The 17,507-nt window shown below is 41.6% G+C and overlaps 1 long non-coding RNA gene across 5 annotated transcripts in view; it reads left to right on the forward strand.

Moving 5' to 3' along the window:
* LOC135229307 (uncharacterized) overlaps positions 1–17,507 on the forward strand; it is a 146,074-nt gene that overhangs the window by 37,209 nt on the left and 91,358 nt on the right. For all 5 annotated transcript variants that reach the window (XR_010320091.1, XR_010320094.1, XR_010320093.1 and 2 more), the window contains one exon: positions 2,014–2,188. This is a non-coding gene — a long non-coding RNA (uncharacterized LOC135229307). The remainder of the gene's footprint in view (positions 1–2,013; positions 2,189–17,507) is intronic.

Genomic DNA, 17,507 nt, shown 5'->3' on the forward strand with positions numbered 1-17,507 from the left:
CCTGAACCATCCTCACAATCATTGCTATGTTTGAACCCATTCTTGCAGCCATTGTGTCAGTTCATGTTGTTGAGCGCCTTCCTCTTTTTTCCTGACCCTCAGCTTTTCCAAGCATGATGAGCCTCTCCTGGGACAGGTCCCTCCTGAAAATATGTCCAAGGCACGTGAGACGAAGTCTCACCATCCTTGCTTCTATGGTGCAATCTTGGTGTACTTCTTCCCAGATGGATTTGTTTATTCTTCTGGCAGTCCATGGTATATTCAGTATTCTTTGCCAACACCATATTTTAAATGAATCAGTTCTTCGGTTTTCCGTATTCATTGTCTAACTTGCTCAAGCATGTGAGGTGATAGAAAATATCATGGCTTTGCTCAGGCACACCTTAGTCCTCAAAGTGACATCTTTCCTTCACAACACTTTAAGGAGGTCTTTTGCCATAGATTTGCCCAATGCAATACATTGTTTGAATTCTTGACTGCTGCTTCTGTGGGCATTGATTATGGATTCAAGTTAAATGAAATGCTTGATGACTTCAGTATTTTCTCTATTTATCATGGTGTTGCTTACTGGTCCAGTTGTGAGAATTTTTGTTTTCTTTATGTTGAGGTGTAATCCATACTGAAGGCTGTAGTGGTTGCTCTTCATCAGTAACTGCTTCAAGTCCTCTTTACTTTCAGCAAGCAAGGTCGTATCAGCTGCATATCATAGGTTGTTAGTGAATCTTTCTCCAAAACTGATGCCATGTTCTTCTTCTTACAGACCAGCTTCTCAGATTATTTGCTCAGCATACAGATTGAGTAAGTATGGTGAAAGGATACCACCATGACACATAACTTTCTGATTTTAAACCACACGTATCCCCTTGCCCTACTCAAATGACTGCCTCTTGGTCTACGTAGATATTCCGCATGACTACAGTTAAGTGTTCTGGAATTCCCATTCTTTGGTAAGCTATCCATAATTTGTCATGAGCCACACAGTTGAGTGTGCTTGTATAGTAAACAAAAATAGGTAAACATCTTAGTGATAGTCTCTACTTTCAGCCAAGATCCATCAGACATCAGAAATGATATCCCACGTTCCATGTCTTCCTCTGAATCCAGCTTGAATTTTTGGTAGTTCCCTGTCTGTGTACTGCTGCAACTGTTTTTAAATTATATTCAGCAAAATTTTTCTTGCATGTGATGTTAATGACATTGCTCGATAATTTCCGCATTGCGTTGGACCACCTCTCTTTGGAATGGGCACACATATAGATCTCTTTCAGTCATTTGTTCAGGTAGCTGTCTTCCAAATGTATTGGAATAGACAAGTGAGCACCTCCAGCACTGCGTCCGTGTGTTGAAACATCTCATTTGGTACGCCATCAATTCCTGGAGCCATGTTTTTTGCCAATGGCTTCAGTGCAGCTTGGAGTTCTTCCTTCAGTACCATCAGCTCTTGATCCTATGCTACCTCCTGATATGGTTGAACGTCGACCAATTGTTTTTGGTGTATTGAGTCTTTGTGTTCCTTCCATCTACTTTTGATGTTTCCTCTGTTGTTCGATATTTTGCCCATAGAATCCTTCAGTATTGCACCTAGAGGCTTGAATATTTCCTTCAGTTCTTTTAGCTTGAGAAATGCCAGGTGTTTTCTTCCCTTTTGGTTTTCTAACTCCAGATCTGTTCACATTATATTATCATACTTTGTCTTCTCCAGCTTCCCTTTCAGGTATTCTATTGAGCTCTTTTACTTTCTTTTTCCTTCTATTCTCTTTAGCTACTGTACATTCAAGAGCAAGATTCAGAGTCTCTTGTGACATCCTCTTTGGTGTTTGCTTTCTTTCCTGTCTTTCTAATGACTTTTTGTTTTTTTCATATATGATGTCCTTGCTATCATCCCACAGCTAATCTGGTCTTCGATCATTAGTGTGCAGTGCATCAAATCTCTTCTTGAGATGGTCTCTAAATTCAGGTTTGATATACTCAAGGGCATACTTTGACTCATGGACTTGTTTGAATTTTCTTCAGCTTCAACTTGAACGTGAATATGAGCAACTGATCATCTGTTCTGCAGTCAGCCCCTGGCCTGATTCTGACTCATGATATTGACCTTCTCCATCATCACCTTCCACAAATTTGTTTTCTGTCTATTCTGCCTGGAGTGGTTCACGAGTATAGTCACCGTTTATGTTCCTGACGAAAGGTATGTGCAATGAATAAGTCATTGGTCTTGCCAAATTCTATCATGTAAGCTTCAGTGTCATTTCTATCATCAATACCTTATTTTCCAACTGCTGATTTGTCTGCTTTGTTTTCAACTTCGCATTCTAATTATGTAATTATCAGTACATCTTGATTGATGAATGCATCACGTTTGATCAGTTTCAAACTGCGGAACTTGGTAAAAACCTTCAACTTCTTCATCTTTCACATTCATGATTTGTGTGTAAATTTGAATAATAGTCTTATTAACTGGTCTTCCTGGTAGGCCTGTGGGTATTAACCTATTGCTCGTAGTGTACTTCAGAAAAGATCTTGAAATGTTCTTTTTATCGATGAATATGGTGCCGTTCTCTTCAGTATCTCAATCCTGGCATAGTAGGACATATCATTGTCTAGTTTAAAATGTCCAAAACCAAGCTATTTCAGCTCACTAATGCCTTGGATTACTGACCTTTATGCATTCGATTTCATTTTTGATGACTTCCAATTTCCCGATTCATACTTCCTTTATTCCACATTCTGATTATTAATGAATATTTGCATCAGTTTCTTCTCATGATGAGTTGTGCCCCATCAGCAAATGTCATTAAAGTGGGATCTACTTTGAGGAGGTCGCTCTTCCCCACTTGTATTTTGAGTGCCTTCCAACCTAAGGGGTTATCCTCTGTCATTCAATCAGACAGTGTTCCAGTACTATTTGTAAGATTTCACTGGCCACTTGTTTTTAGAAATAGATCACTAGGTCCTTTTTCCTAGTCTGTCTAAATCCAGAGCTCCACTCAAACCTGTCTACCATGGGGGACCCTGGTGGTATTTGAAATACCAGTGGCATAGCTTCCAACATCACAGCAACATGCAAGCCACCACACTACAACAAACTGACAGAAGAGTGGTGGGAGTTAGGAATGAGAAGAACCAAAAAGAGTGCTTCTTCCATGTCTGCTGATTTAGAGGAACCATGAAAAATTGTCAAGTGAAGAGTGATTCAGAGAAAAACATGGGTAGAGTGTGACGTAATTTCCATAAAAACAAACAAATGAATGTACTTACATGTGTCCCGGCAAAAAGAAGTGTGTAAAAGGGTACATATGTATCTTTGGACACTGGACACTTCAGGGGAGCAGGTACAATATACTTATGTGGGGATGGCTCTTATTATAACTTCTATATACAAATCTCTATTGTTAAATGTGTTATAAGAATGTAAAACCTTTTAAAGTTTAATAACATCATACGTGTATGTGTGTGTATTTGAAACTTTTTTTTTTTTTTTACTATTTTATATATGTGTTTTCTAGTTATCTAGTGTGGCTATAGCAGAGATACCACAAGTGGATGGCTTTAACAAACAGAAACTTATTCTCTCACAGTTTAAGAAGCAACAAGTTTGAAGTCAGGGCACCAGGTCTAGGAGAAAGCTTTCTCTCTTTGTGGCTCTGGGGGAAGGTCCTTGTCATCTATCTTCCCCTGGCCTAGGAAATTCTCAGCGCGTGGACACTGGGTCAAAAAGACGTGCTCCACTCCAGGCACTTCTTCCTTGGTGGTATGAGGTCCCTCTCATTTCCGCTCACTCTTCTCTTTGTATCTCGAAAGAGACTGACTCAAGACTCACCCTAATCCTGTAGATTGTGTCCTCCCTCATTAACCTAACTGCCTCTAATCCCGCCTCATTAACATCACAGAGGTTAGAATTTACAACACATAAGTAATCACATCAGATCACAAAATGCAGGACAACCACACAATACTGGGAATCATGGTCTGGCCAGGTTGACACACATTTTGGGGGACACTATTCAATCCATAACAATAGAGAAAACACTATCTTCAATGGCAGATTCAGAGACTTTTATCAATCTATGAAGGGCAAACACAGAAATTGAACAAAATTCAGACCAGCCAAGTATTGCTTGCTCTTGTAACTAATGACTTCTTCTGGTCTCTATGCCTGGAAATGGCCAAAAAGAATTCTGTGAGGATTAATTCAGTTATTGCTAAAACATCTACTGCATTTACATGTCTACAGATAAGGAAGAATGCTGGACACCATGTGTGATTCATTAAGTAACACAGGGACTATTAGACTGTTGTTCTCCTTCTCTGATATGCCACTATCACCTTCTCCCCTTGTTGCTCTCCTGAAAAACCCACACTTGTATATTCTAGGCTTTTTTCCAGGATTGAATTTGCAGGAAGTTAAAGATATATCTTTGAAAGATAAAAAAGACTTTGGCCACATTGTCTTTAGACAGTTGAACTTCCCAGCCAACCTCTGTGCAGGATGGGAATTCACAATCCCTCCTACTCAGTACCTCTGAGCAGGACGGGATTTCTGTTTCATTATCAGGAGACTGTGGAATTCACCCCTCTTCAGAAAACTTACTTTCCTTTGCCTCAAACTCTCCCTCTCAGGATCTGTCACGGTCACTCTGAGAAATTCACATGGGCAGCCTGTATGGAAGTGCCCATCCTAGAGGCCCTGCCCTCCTTTCCTTGCTCCATAGGGCTTCCTCTGACACTTGGGGTCGCATCTCCCAGGGAGTACACACCTCTGGCACTTCCAGGGATTCCCAGGCCCTGGGATACTGTGGATGGGACTTGGAACTCAATCTGTTTCTTCCCATCCTCACCTTTGGTTATCTGTGTTCTGTCTTCACCAGATTTAGGAGGCCTTGTCTTCTCTTTGCTCGTTTCATCTCAGTCAAGCTTTTCTATTCCAACTCTCTGATCTCAGAACAGATCAGGTTAGACCACAGAAAAGAGAAAAGACCAAGCAAACATCACTGATCTGTGCAGAAGCTGCTGGGAAGAGATTCGATTCTCATTGGTTTAAGGTTTTATGCCCACTGCTCACCGGCAGGCAGGTTCCCCTCAGAGTCTGGCTTCTATCTGGTACCTTGTACTACAAAGAACTCAGTGACCAGCCCACCTTCCCAATCACACCTCCCTTAGAGCTATCTTTGCAGAGGCTCTTTCTCAGACTTCCATGTCCCACTGAAATCCCATTTCTCTTTCCTTACAAACATTGTGCTCATTCTCAGGGCCCTGAGACCTCATCTGCAGATGAGTCTTGTCCTCTTCTCTCCTTGGCGGGGGGAGCTTTGGAGTGGACCTCATGTCTTCGACAGCTATCCTGGGGCTTCTTCCACCCTGGTGCTCTAGGGCTGGATCTCTCCATGTACTAGAGGGGGCGTGGAAGGGGCACAAGGCTGAAAGAGTGGATCTTCCAGGTGAGGTGGGTTTAAGAAGCCTGAATGAAGTTCTTCCCTGAAGGGTGCATATTTTGCAGTCCAGACATCCTGCTTCTCTCAGTCTAAGAGTCCTAGCACGTCTTCAGGCGCTTTCTCCTTTGACCTTGAGGCCATGCCTGCACCCTCTGCAGCCAGGTTTCTGACATGTGTAGCAGCACCAGTAGGTGTGGTAGCCTCTTCAGCCCCTGTCTCCTCCTCCAGATGCTCCTGGAGGTACCTGGCTCTTCTTGCCAGGACTCCAGGATGCTGACCAGGAACTCAGTGTTGGTTAGACTGAGGGCAGACCTGATGGCACTCACTTTCTTCAAAAACTCAGCCTCAAGACCAGGGGCCTTTTGCCGACAGGGGTGTGAGATGTTTTGGTCTGGTCCGCCAGACCGTCGCTAACCCCTTGACCTTACACACTTGGGTAGAATACCCATACTTGACCTATGGATCTCTGGAGTAATTTGATGAGTGGGAATTCTGCCTAGTGGAAGCTGATGCAGATGGCCTTGCTGATACTTGGGGAATCCTCCTGGGCTTGGAACTTGGGCTTTTTGTTCTCATGTTCTACCCTGAGTGACACTTTCCTCTTGGGTTGAGACTTGCAATAATGGAGAGTTAATTTACATGAGCCCTCTGGGCTCTGGTGTCTCAACTGTGACCTAAGTCTCTGGTCTAGGGATCCCTGGAGGCCTCTCCATCACCGCCATCCTCCACCTCCACAGTCCCCATGGTTTCTTTCTTCTTCCCCAGGCACAGACCATACTTTAGGGAATTTACTCTGGGCAATAAAGTCTCCTCCAGAAAATTTCAGTGATGGTACTACCTTATAGCAAAAGTCTATCGTTTTTCAAAAAATTATAATACATTGATTTAAAAATAAAACTCCCAGTTTTCTTTTAGTAGATTCCAATTCATAGCAACCCTATAGGACAGAGTAGAACTCCCCTTAGGGTTTCCAAGGAGCAGCTGGTGGATTCCAACTGCCAAACCTTTTAGTTAGCAGCCGAAGGTTTATCCTGTGATAGTTTATAATATAAACAGAGGATCGCCACATTAAAAAAAATTTTTTTTTTTTTGCGTTTGTTGGATGGAAGTGAATTTGCTCCTGTGGAATATGGAAGTTACCTCATGCTCTGCACCTTCATGATAATACATGGTTTCTCTAAAAACTGTTTTCTATGAAAGTTATTTTTTTTAGTAAATTTAGAGTGTAAACATTGAAACAGGAGAATCGGTCTCCTCTTTGTAACTTGTTTTCATCCTCCTTTGAAGGGAAGGATTTTCATAGAAGGAATTATACTTAAAGAGACAGCGTAATTTGTACTTTTCTGTGTGATTTAAAACTTCTCCTCGTACCGTTAACTAGCCTACACCAGGAGATTAAAATTGCCTTTCTCTGAACAGAAGCCCATTACCATGTCCTTCAGCGTGAGGCAGAAACAGATGTCCATATTTGAGAGTCTGATGGCACAAACCTTAGTAGCTGAATCACAACCATACCTCCTGTGTGGGCGGGCGGGGCTTGTATATGTCAGCTTAAGGGTCAGTTTTTTTCTGAGTTTGAGGGAATGATTGGCGAGTTAAGGAAGAAAGAGAAGGAGTTTGGGAGGGGAGTGTAAGCTCCAGTGACAGACAGAAGATGGGGTGGGGGATCTCTCAAAGGGTATTAGAGGCCAGTCAGAAAAGCAGGAAGCAGCAGGAAGCAGGGCCAGTGGAGGGCAGCACTGGGTGGAGGAGGACAGCAGAGGTAATAGTAGTGGGGAGGGCAACAAAACTGGCCTGAAAAGAGTGATACATGACTGATCCTAGATGAAGCTCAGGTTAAGAAAAGTAGGAAAATAAAAAATTCTATCCTGTAGCCATCTTTGTGGTTAGGGGTTGTTAGGCTCTTGAGGGAGGTGGGCAGGAGACACAGGAGGGGAAGGGGAGTTCCTGGATCTAGGAAGGAGTCTACAGCCCTTCTTCTGCCCTCAATGATGTGGGTTCTGGCCTCTTCAACCTACCACTCCCAGAACCTCCTGAGAAATTTCCTTAGTTCTTCACATGGTATATTAATTCCATCTCATTAGAAAATATAATAATGAAGTACGCTTCTTGCAACCCACACTTTCCACCATCCTGTACTCTCTGCCCCAGTTGCCCACTGGCTTCCTTCCTTTCCACCATGTTCAGATCCAGAACAAAAGAGTGCCTTGTCTGCAGCTATTCTGGAAAGCTCTCAAACTTACAATTGAATTCTTTCATTTCATCCCTCATTTATTCCTACATTTCTTATTGACAAAATAAACTTTGGTTAATTATCTACTAAATGACAGAAAGTGCTTTCTCAGGAGAATCTTCCTTATGACCTTATCCATTCATCCCAAATCCTTCATCTTGTCCTACCATGGCTCTCTTTTCTGGTGGAAGTCAGAGCTTTTGTTCTGTAGCACTCATCAATCTGGGACAACTTTTCCTCACCTTTATCTGGAGTCTTAGAGAAAGGCCTTTTCCTCGTGTGTCACTGTTTCATCCTGCTTGGGTGAAGATGTCCAAACATAATGGTCTGAAGGACCTTTATCCCTTCTCCCAGCAGGAAGCTTTGATAACCTGGGGACTCTGGCTTGCTCCTGAATTTCCTTGATTCAGTAGCTACAGTTTCTCTCCCACAAGACCTGAGGTCGGCACCCTTTTCAAAAAGCAGCTGAGATCTGAGTTAGCACCAAGGCTTCCGTAATCCTGTGTGACATCATTGCTGACAGTGCTGAGTTCCATGGGCCCAGTTTGGAGCTAAACACGGCAACCAGAAAAACATGAAACTGTCAGGTAGGCGCTTGAGGAGTGCTAGTGCCAATGTGGGAAGAAGGAGATTAGATACTAAAAATGAATTGAAACTTTTCCGTGCCGTGTAAGGGGTTACTATCCCTTGGTGGGTAAAGAGAGCACAGGGAATGATAACAGTATCATGGGCAGCTGCTTTCTCCCAGTCCTCTCATTTGACTCTGTTGGAATCATGTCTCTCCAGCTCTGGTTATAAAATGTCCACTCTGAGCCCCTCTTAGGTCTCCTTAGCCTCTGAGTCTTCACACAGGCTCTGCTCTCTGACTAGGAGATGTTCTCTCCCTTCCCATCTGCTGGCCTACTCTCCCTGGTGAAGCGTGAAGGTGAAGAAAACTGACCCCACTGGAACAGATGAGGTTTATGACTTACCAAAAAGCCCTAAGACTCAGGAATTTTGTGGTCAGCCAGAATGGGAAGTTTGGGAGTTGACTTGGGGAAATCCCATGACAGACTCTGTTTTTGTTTAGGAGGCCATTTAGAAGAGAAACCAGCAAATGGGGAGACCATTTGAGGAAGAAATTAAGAAGGTTGGGGTGGTGATGAGGAAGGAGGAGACTTCTCCAAGGAAAATAAAAGTTCCAACATGGGGATGGTAGGGGCTTGTTTTGTGTGACCCCAAAGGACAGAAGAGGCAGGAATGGTAGGGAAACAATAGAACAAAAGATAATCTGTGCCTGTTCACAAATGTAACAAATCCCCCAGTGTTTTTACCCTGTTTCCTCAGACTTTTCTCATCAAGCCATCCTTCCCTTTTTACTGAAGCCTGTGGAAAATACCTGGGGCTTCCTGGATGCTCGGCCTTTTTTCATCCCTTAACTATTCAGTCATATTCCCAACTTGGTTCAGGCATGACTTCCTGGTTGTAGTCTTCCCTGAATCTTCTCCTGGTAGATGAGTCCACTTCTTGCTCTGTACTCCATTGTACCCAGGAAACCCTTTACCACAGCATAAAACACAGTTGCATTTACTACACATTCTTCCTCTCTCTGTGCCCATGCCTTCTATGAGACTCCAGAGTACCTTTCATTAGCAGGAGGAGTCTTTTTCCACCTGTTAGTTGAAGGCTGACCATACAGTTGCTTTGGCCCTTGGAATAGTAGCAGAGATGATAGAAGGAGAGAATTGAAAAGATTTTACATTGAGTCTTGCCCTTTTGTTGCTCTTAAACCATGAGAACCTGTGGGAGTGACCCCAGGCCAGCCTGCTGAATGATGAGGGACCATTGGAAAGAGGATCCAGCAGTTTCACTGAGTTGATTTGAGGCAAACTGGCTCGGTGGTGAGCTGGAAGCAAATTGTAGACAGATGAATAAGCCCTGCTACGAGCCACTGTAGCTGGCCCAGATCAGAAGAACCCCAAATTGACAACCTGCAAAATTGTGAGCTTAGTAAATGGTTGTTTTTTTAAGACACTATATTTTGGAGTCATTTGTTACACAGCAATACGTGACTGATACACCTGTTAACTTGGCTGTTTCTCTCACCAGGCAGTGAGGCAACTTCTCTAAGTCATTTCATCACCGAGAGCATCTGGCCTAGGGTCTGACATGTAGCTGTTCATACAGGAAATCTTTGTTGACTTAATGCATGAATGGGTAATACGAATTGTATGTGTGAGTCTGCACAAAATCATGTATGAAAAAAAGCATGATTTTTTAAAAAATAAAATGAATTGAGGCTCAGAACTACCTGCTTACAAAATTGAGGGGAGTTTTTAACCTCACTTACTTTTAGGGTACTCCCTCATCCAGATATGCAATAATTCCCAGGGTCTAATGAAGGACCAGTGCTTGGAGAAGACCTTCAACACACCCATTGCCTCAGCCTATGTGGGTGATCTCTCTAGAAGCATTCGGTCTGCTGTTTCCCTTCTCAGCTGGAGCATGAGAACCTTGGTGGGGCTGTCAACAGCATAACAGGGTTTGTCTACTTATGTGCCTGCATCAGCCTTTGAGGTGCTGTAACCTACTCCAGGGCACTATCAAGAAGGAGATCCTACCCCTTCCCAATGTCTAGGACCCTACTATCTGACTGTCACTCTTCCCCTGGGCTCCAGTTCACTCAGTGTGATCACCTCAGTGAGCTGAGGCTTTTACCACAGACTCTTCAGAGTCTTGAAGTTTCAGGGCTTCAACACTGTGAGTCCAGCTATCTCCTTGAAATGAGGTAGGGAAGGAGGAAAAATGTAGGAAGATTTTATTTTCCATTTAATGTTGCAATAAAATTTCTTGCCGTGCATTTTCGAAGGGTCCTGCCTAACAATTCCCTCTGTTCTCTTACAAGATGTAGGTCAATGAAGAGTGAATGTTTGTTGTGTCATAATCTGCAGAAGGATGCAAAGTGCACATGGGGTCCATTCCCCCGATGCTCACACTACAGCGCCCCACCCACGTGGAAATCTCTGCAAGTGCTACTGAGTCCCTCCCACATCCACAGTGAACAGTTTTCAGGTTCTTATAAGAGGGAATTGTGTCCTAACACCAGCTGCTCCCTGGAAACCCTATGGGGCAGTTCTACTCTGTCCTGTAGGGTCTCTGAGTCAGAATTGACTAGATGGCTACTGGTTTGGTTTTTTCTTTCAGCCGAGTGGTGAGAGTTTGATGTCAGCTCCATAATCATGTTATTAAAAAATAATGACAGGGTGGCAGGTGAAAGCAACAAAACAAAACTGAAATGAAATGGCTTTTTCACATTTATTGGCCCCACGGAGTTCCTTCGAGGTGTTTACTTTTCACTAGGTTCGGAGAAATGTTTGTGAGAGAGACACAGCTTGAGATAGCTCCAAAATTACATGTTTCCCTCCTTAAGGTTAGGTTACATTAAGAGCTGGTTGGCTGGTTTATCATCTGCCTGCTTCACAAAAATAGAAGGCCCATGCAGGCAGGAACTTGTCTGTTGTGTTTGTCAGAGCATCCTGGTACCTGGCACCTAAGAAGTGCTAAAAAATGATTTGAGTGAATGTGGGTGGGTTTTTATGAAAAACACTGTGTTGCTGTCTTTATTTAGTTAAATAGTGAAAACAGGGATAAGGAAAATGGAGACAATTATTTGTATAATTTAGAGTTACATAAGATGAGAATAGAACTTGAATAATGAAGAGATAAAAAAATAAGCTGTACGGATGGAATGTACCCCCTTCCCTTTGCTCTGGAGGGAGACATTTTAAAATTGGATTGTTTTTTTCCTACTGATTTATAGGTTCTATATGTTAATTGAAAAGTTAGTCTTTTAGGAATCACAAATACTTCTATTGAGATACAATTCACCTGCCGTAACACTGCCTTTGAAAATATGCACAATACCGTGGCTTTTAGTATATGGGCAGACTTGGCACAACAGTCACCACTGTCTAGCTTCAGAATATTTTCAGTGCCCCGTAAATAAAGGCCCTTGTTAATAAAGGTGTATTAACAGTCATCCTCATTACTCCTTTCCTCCAAGCCGTAGCAACCACTAATCTACTTCTGTCTGTGTTGGTTTGTTCTGGACATTTCATGTAAATGGAATCATACACGATGTGGTCATTTGTGTTTGGCTTCTTTCATTTAGCGTAATATTCTCAAGGTTCGTCCATATTGTGGCATGTATCAGTACTTGGTGCCTTTTGTGGTTCCAGTCTATGAATATACCACATCCTGTCTATCAGGTCATGACATTTGGGTTCTCTCCACATTTTGGCTGTTATGAATAACACTACTAGGAATCCTCTGTGTAAGTTTGTATGTGAACATGCTTTTGATTCTCTGGGCTACAGACCTAGGAGTGCAAGTGCAGTGTTGTATGGTAATTCTGTGTTTAACTTTCTGCAGAATTGCCAAACCATTTTCCAAAACAATTGGATCATTTTACATTTCCACCAGCGGTATTCCAGCTTCTGCACATCGTCGCCGACACTTGTTGTCCATCCTGTTGAGATTAACGGTCTTACTGGTTTTGAAATAATAGTGCACTTTAGTTTTTTTTAGTTTAGATTTGCATTTCCCTGATGACTAATGAGGTTACGCTTCTTTTCATGTGCTTGTTGACAGTTTCTATATCTGCTTTCGAGAAATCTCTATTCAAATCCTTAGCCTGCAAACTTTTTTTCACCTTTTTGCCTGTATTTTTACTCTCTTCATGTACTTTTTGATATGCCAAAGATCTACAGATCTTAACAGTTTTAGCCTTCATATTTTGGGATTTTTAAAAAGTCTTTCTCTTTTATCAATAAAAAGAAAATAAAAACTTCTAAAATTTTTATGGTTGCATATTTTAATTTTAAATATTCGATCCATCTGGAATTTTGTTTTGTGTAAGGTATGAGAAAAAGGATGAAAACATTTTTACAGGTGGTCTGAGTAATTACCAAATTGCTACAAACGCTCCTTTTCCCATGACCCATATCTTAACTGCATTTTCCCGTAGTCTGTACAAAGACTCCTTTTTATAAAGGGAGGCCCACCATTCCCAGCCATTTCATTTTAAGGTTTGTTTTGCTGCAATTAAATCCCTTGTGTGTCTTATCTACACACCTTTTCTTTTAAGCTAATACAAATTTTGTGTGAATAGGACCTTGGCGAGTGTAAGATGGGCTTGAATTTCATAACTGGTTCCATGTGGTGCAGCCCAGCAGACGGACAGACAGAAGCAGGGGCTGCAGAGGCGACAGAAGCTATGAGAACATGAGCCTCTAGAGATTTGCTGCTGAATTTCACATAAAGCTCTAGACTTTTCTGTGTAAACTTATCATCATATATGGATATCACCTTACAACAGACAGAGAATAATGCTTTAAAAGTTAGACATTCCTAAGGAAGGTGTTTATTCCTTAGCGGATGCTGAGAAGTGTATGTGTTTTGGTGAAGATATGTACCCATTTCTACTGGGTATGTATCTTGAAGTAGAATTGCTGGGTCCTAGGATATATGTATGTTCACAGCTTTTGTAGATACGGACAAAACATTTTTAAAGTGGTTGTACCAAATTACACTTCCACTAGCGGTAGATTAGAGCTCCAGTTACTCCACGTTATACCCAATAGTTGGTATTTTCCATCTTTTCCGTTTTAGCCAATCTGGCGTGTAGGGGATAGTATCACATTGTGGCTTTTAATTAGAATTTCTCTGATAACCAGTGAAGGTTTGTCACTTTTCATATGTTTCTTGGCCATATAGAAATCTTTTATACAGTGTTCAAGTATTTGCTCCTTTTTCTATCAAACTGTCTGCTTTCTTTTTCCTTTTTCCTTTTTGGATTGTTCTTTATGTATTTCAGAACCAAGTCAGTAGTAGGATATATGTATTGCAAATAACTTCTACCACATGAATTTACCCTTGTGGCTTGTCATGAACTTTCAGATTCAAAAACCCATCTTTTACAAAAACAAGCAAATGTGTAGACATAAAAGTTTATTAGGGGTTACCAGGGGCAGGAGGGAGGAAATAAAGGGGTGTTCCTGCATATGGAGACTGAGTTCTGGTTAAGAGTGGTGGAAAAGTCACATTGATTAAGGGCAGGGTTGCACAGCCAATTAATGCTAATTACTGTCAGTTGTTCAGTCACCAAAGGTTGTGTGGTATGTTTACAACAACAACAATGAGCAGCTGCTGAGGCAGCATAATAGTACTCAACGGATGAGGCGTATTCTTTTATTATACTTTTCTCTATTTTCTAATTTGTTTTTATAATATGCTACTGTTCAAATTAATAAAATGTTGCATGATGAAAGTGGATAACAAGGTCTATCCCACCCATTACATCCTTGTAAGGTTTAAATGAGGGACTACATGCCATCAGCAGAGGCTCAGCCTTAGTTGCCGCTCGAGAAATGCTTCATTTCTCCCACTCTTCTGGCTCACTGTCTTCTCCCCTGGTTTATTTGCTCTTCTCTTTAGAGCTGGAAGCATGTGACCACTAGGCTTCCCGACACCATCATTCTGCTTTCCATACCAATGTTATTGTAGTCTTGGGTTCCTGGGCAGCCTCTCTGCAGGTTTAATCCTTTCACATCTGTTAAGTTATTATTTAAATATATTCCTTTAATTTTGTCCTGCTTATAGGAGTATATTCTAGTCACTGAAAATTTGGAGACTACCCTAACACACATGGGAACACCATGAGTAAGAATAGACTCCATGGCAATGGGTTTTATATGTGTGTCACACACATTTATGTATATTCACATAAATATTATATCCTGCTCCTTTCACTCAATATTAGCCTTTTCCATGATAATGTTTTGTTTATTTTACAGACAGCATCAAATTGTTTTATTATATTCTGCTGTGTGCAAGGAGTATATAATTTTAGCAATTTGACTATAGCTGAAATATTAAACGTGCATGTTTCTAGTAATCTTCAACCTATACTTAAATCTTTTAAAAAGATCTTTGCTATTGAACCTTTTTATCTAATTGTTATTCAGCATTCTTTAACACTAAGAGATAGTCTCAGGATCAACTCAGATCATATTTTCTCCCTCTTACACACGAAGGCCCTTAAAGTATTCAGAGATTGTTCTTGTTGTTGTTAGGTGCCGTCGAGTCAGTTCTGACTCATAGGGACCCTATGCACAACAGAACGAAACACTGCGTGATCCTGCGCCATCCTTACAATCATTGTTATGCTTGAGCTCATTGTTGCAGCCACTGTGTCAATCCACCTCATTGAGGGTCACCCTCTTTTCCACTGACCCTGTACTCTGCCAAGCATGATGTCGTTCTCCAGGGACTGATCCCTCCTGACAACATATCCAAAGTATGTTAAGACGCAGTCTCGCCATCCTTGCCTCTAAGGAGCTTTCTGGCCGCACTTTTTCCAAAACAGATTTGTTCGTTCTTTTGGTAGTCCATGGTATATTCAATATTCTTCGCCAACACCACAATTCAAAGGCGTCAACTCTTCTTCCGTCTTCCTTATTCATTGTCCAGCTTTCACGTGCATATGATATGATTCAAAATAGCATGGCTTGGGCCAGGTGCACCTTAGTCTTCAGGGTGAGATCTTTGCTCTTCAACGCTTTGAAGAAGTCCTTTGCAGCAGATTTGCCCAATGCAATGTGTCTTTTGATTTCTTGACTGCTGCTTCCATGGCTGTTGATTGTGGATCCAAGTAAAATGAAATCCTTGACAACGTCAGTCTTTTCTCCATTTCTCATGATGTTGCACGTTGGTCCAGTTGTGAGGATTTTTGTTTTCTTTATGTTGAGGCGTAATCCATACTGGAGGCTGTGGTCTTTGATCTTCATTAGTAAGTGCTTCAAGTCCTCTTCACTTTCAGCAAACAGGGTTGTGTCATCTGCATAATGAAGGTTGTTAATGAGCCTTCCTCCAATCCTGATGCCCCGTTCTTCTTCATATAGTCCAGATTCTCGTATTATTTGCTCAGCATACAGATTAAATCGGTATGGTGAAAGAATACAACCCTGACGCACACCTTTCCTGACTTTAAACCAATCAGTATCCCCTTGTTCTGTCTGAACAACTGCCTCTTAATCTATGTAAAGGTTCCTCATGAGCACGATTAAGTGTCCTGGAATTCCCATTCTTCCCAGTGTTATCCATAGTTTGTTATGATCCACACAGTCGAATGCCTTTGCATAGTCAATAAAACACAGGTAAACATCCTTCTGGTATTCTCTGCTTTCAGCCAGGATCCATCTGACATCAGCAAGGATATCCCTGGTTCCATGTCCTCTTCTGAAACCGGCCTGAATTTTTGGCAGTACCCTGTGGATATACTGCTGCAGCCGTTTTTGAAAGATCTACAGCAAAATTTTGCTTGCGTGTGATATTAATGATATTGTTCTATAATTTCCACATTCGTTTGGATCACCTTTCTTGGGAATAGGCATAAATATGGATCTCTTCCAGTCAGTTGGCCAGGAAGCTGTCTTCCATATTTCCTGGCATAGACGAGTGAGCATCTCCAGCGCTGCATCTGTTTGCTGAAACATCTCTATTGATATTCCATCAATTCCTGGAGCCTTGTTTTTCGCCAATGCCTTCAGAGCAGCTTGGACTTCTTCCTTCAGTACCATTGGTTCCTGATCATAGGCCACCTCTTGAAATGGTTGAATATTGACCAATTCTTTTTGGTATAATAATTCTGTGTATTCCTTCCATCTTCTTTTGATGCTTCCTGCATCGTTTAATATTTTCCCCATGCAATCCTTCACTTTCGCAATGCAAGGCTTGATTTTTTTCTTCAGTTCTTTTAGCTTGAGAAACACCGAGCATGTTCTTCCCTTTTGGTTTTCCATCTCCAGCTCTTTGCACATGTCATTATAATACTTTACTTTGTCTTCTTGAGAGGCCCTTTGAAATCTTCAGTTCTTTTACTTCATCAATTCTTCCTTTTGCTTTAGCTGCTCGACGTTCGAGAGCAAGTTTCAGAGTCTCCTCTGACACCCATCTTGGTCTTTTCTTTCTTTCCTGTCTTTTCAGTGACCTCTTGCTTTCTTCATGGATGATGTCCTTGATGTCATTTGAAAACTTGTCTGGTCTTCGGTCACTAGTGTTCAATGTGTCAAATTTATTCTTGAGATGGTCTCTAAATTCAGGTGGGATATTTTTGCTCTCGTGGACTTGCTCTCATTTTCTTCAATTTCAGCTTGCACTTGAATATGAGCAATTGATGGTCTGTTCCACAGTCCGCCCCTGGCCGTGTTGTGACTGATGATATCGAGCTTTTCCATCGTCTCTTTCCACAGATGTAGTCAGTTTGATTTCTGTGTGTTCCATCTGGCGAGGTCCATGTGTATAGTCACCGTTTATGTTGGTGAAAGAAGGTATTTGCAATGAAGAAGTCATTGGTCTTGCAAAATTCTATCATTTGATCTCCGGCATTATTTCTATCCCCAAGGCCGTATTTTCCAACTACTGATCCTTCTTTGGTTCCAACTTTTGCATTCCAATAGCCAGTAATTATCAATGCATCTTGATAGCACGTTTGATCAATTTCGGACTGCAGCAGCTGAAAAAAATCTTCTATTTCTTCATCTTTGGCCCTGGTGGTTGGTGTGTAAATTTGAATAATAGTCGTATTAACTGGTCTTCCTTGTAGGAGTATGGTTATTATCCTACCATTGACTGCGTTGTATTTCACGATAGATCTTGAAATGTTCTTTTTGACGATGAATGAAACATCATTCCTCCTCGAGTTGTCATTCCCAGCATAGAAGACTAGATGATTGTCTGATTCAAAATGGGCTGGTATTGACTAATTCACTAATGCCTCGGATATCGATGTTTGTGCATTCCAT

Source organism: Loxodonta africana, unplaced genomic scaffold (genome assembly GCF_030014295.1).
Source record: "Loxodonta africana isolate mLoxAfr1 unplaced genomic scaffold, mLoxAfr1.hap2 scaffold_185, whole genome shotgun sequence".
In the NCBI taxonomy this organism is placed as follows: Eukaryota; Metazoa; Chordata; class Mammalia; order Proboscidea; family Elephantidae; genus Loxodonta; species Loxodonta africana.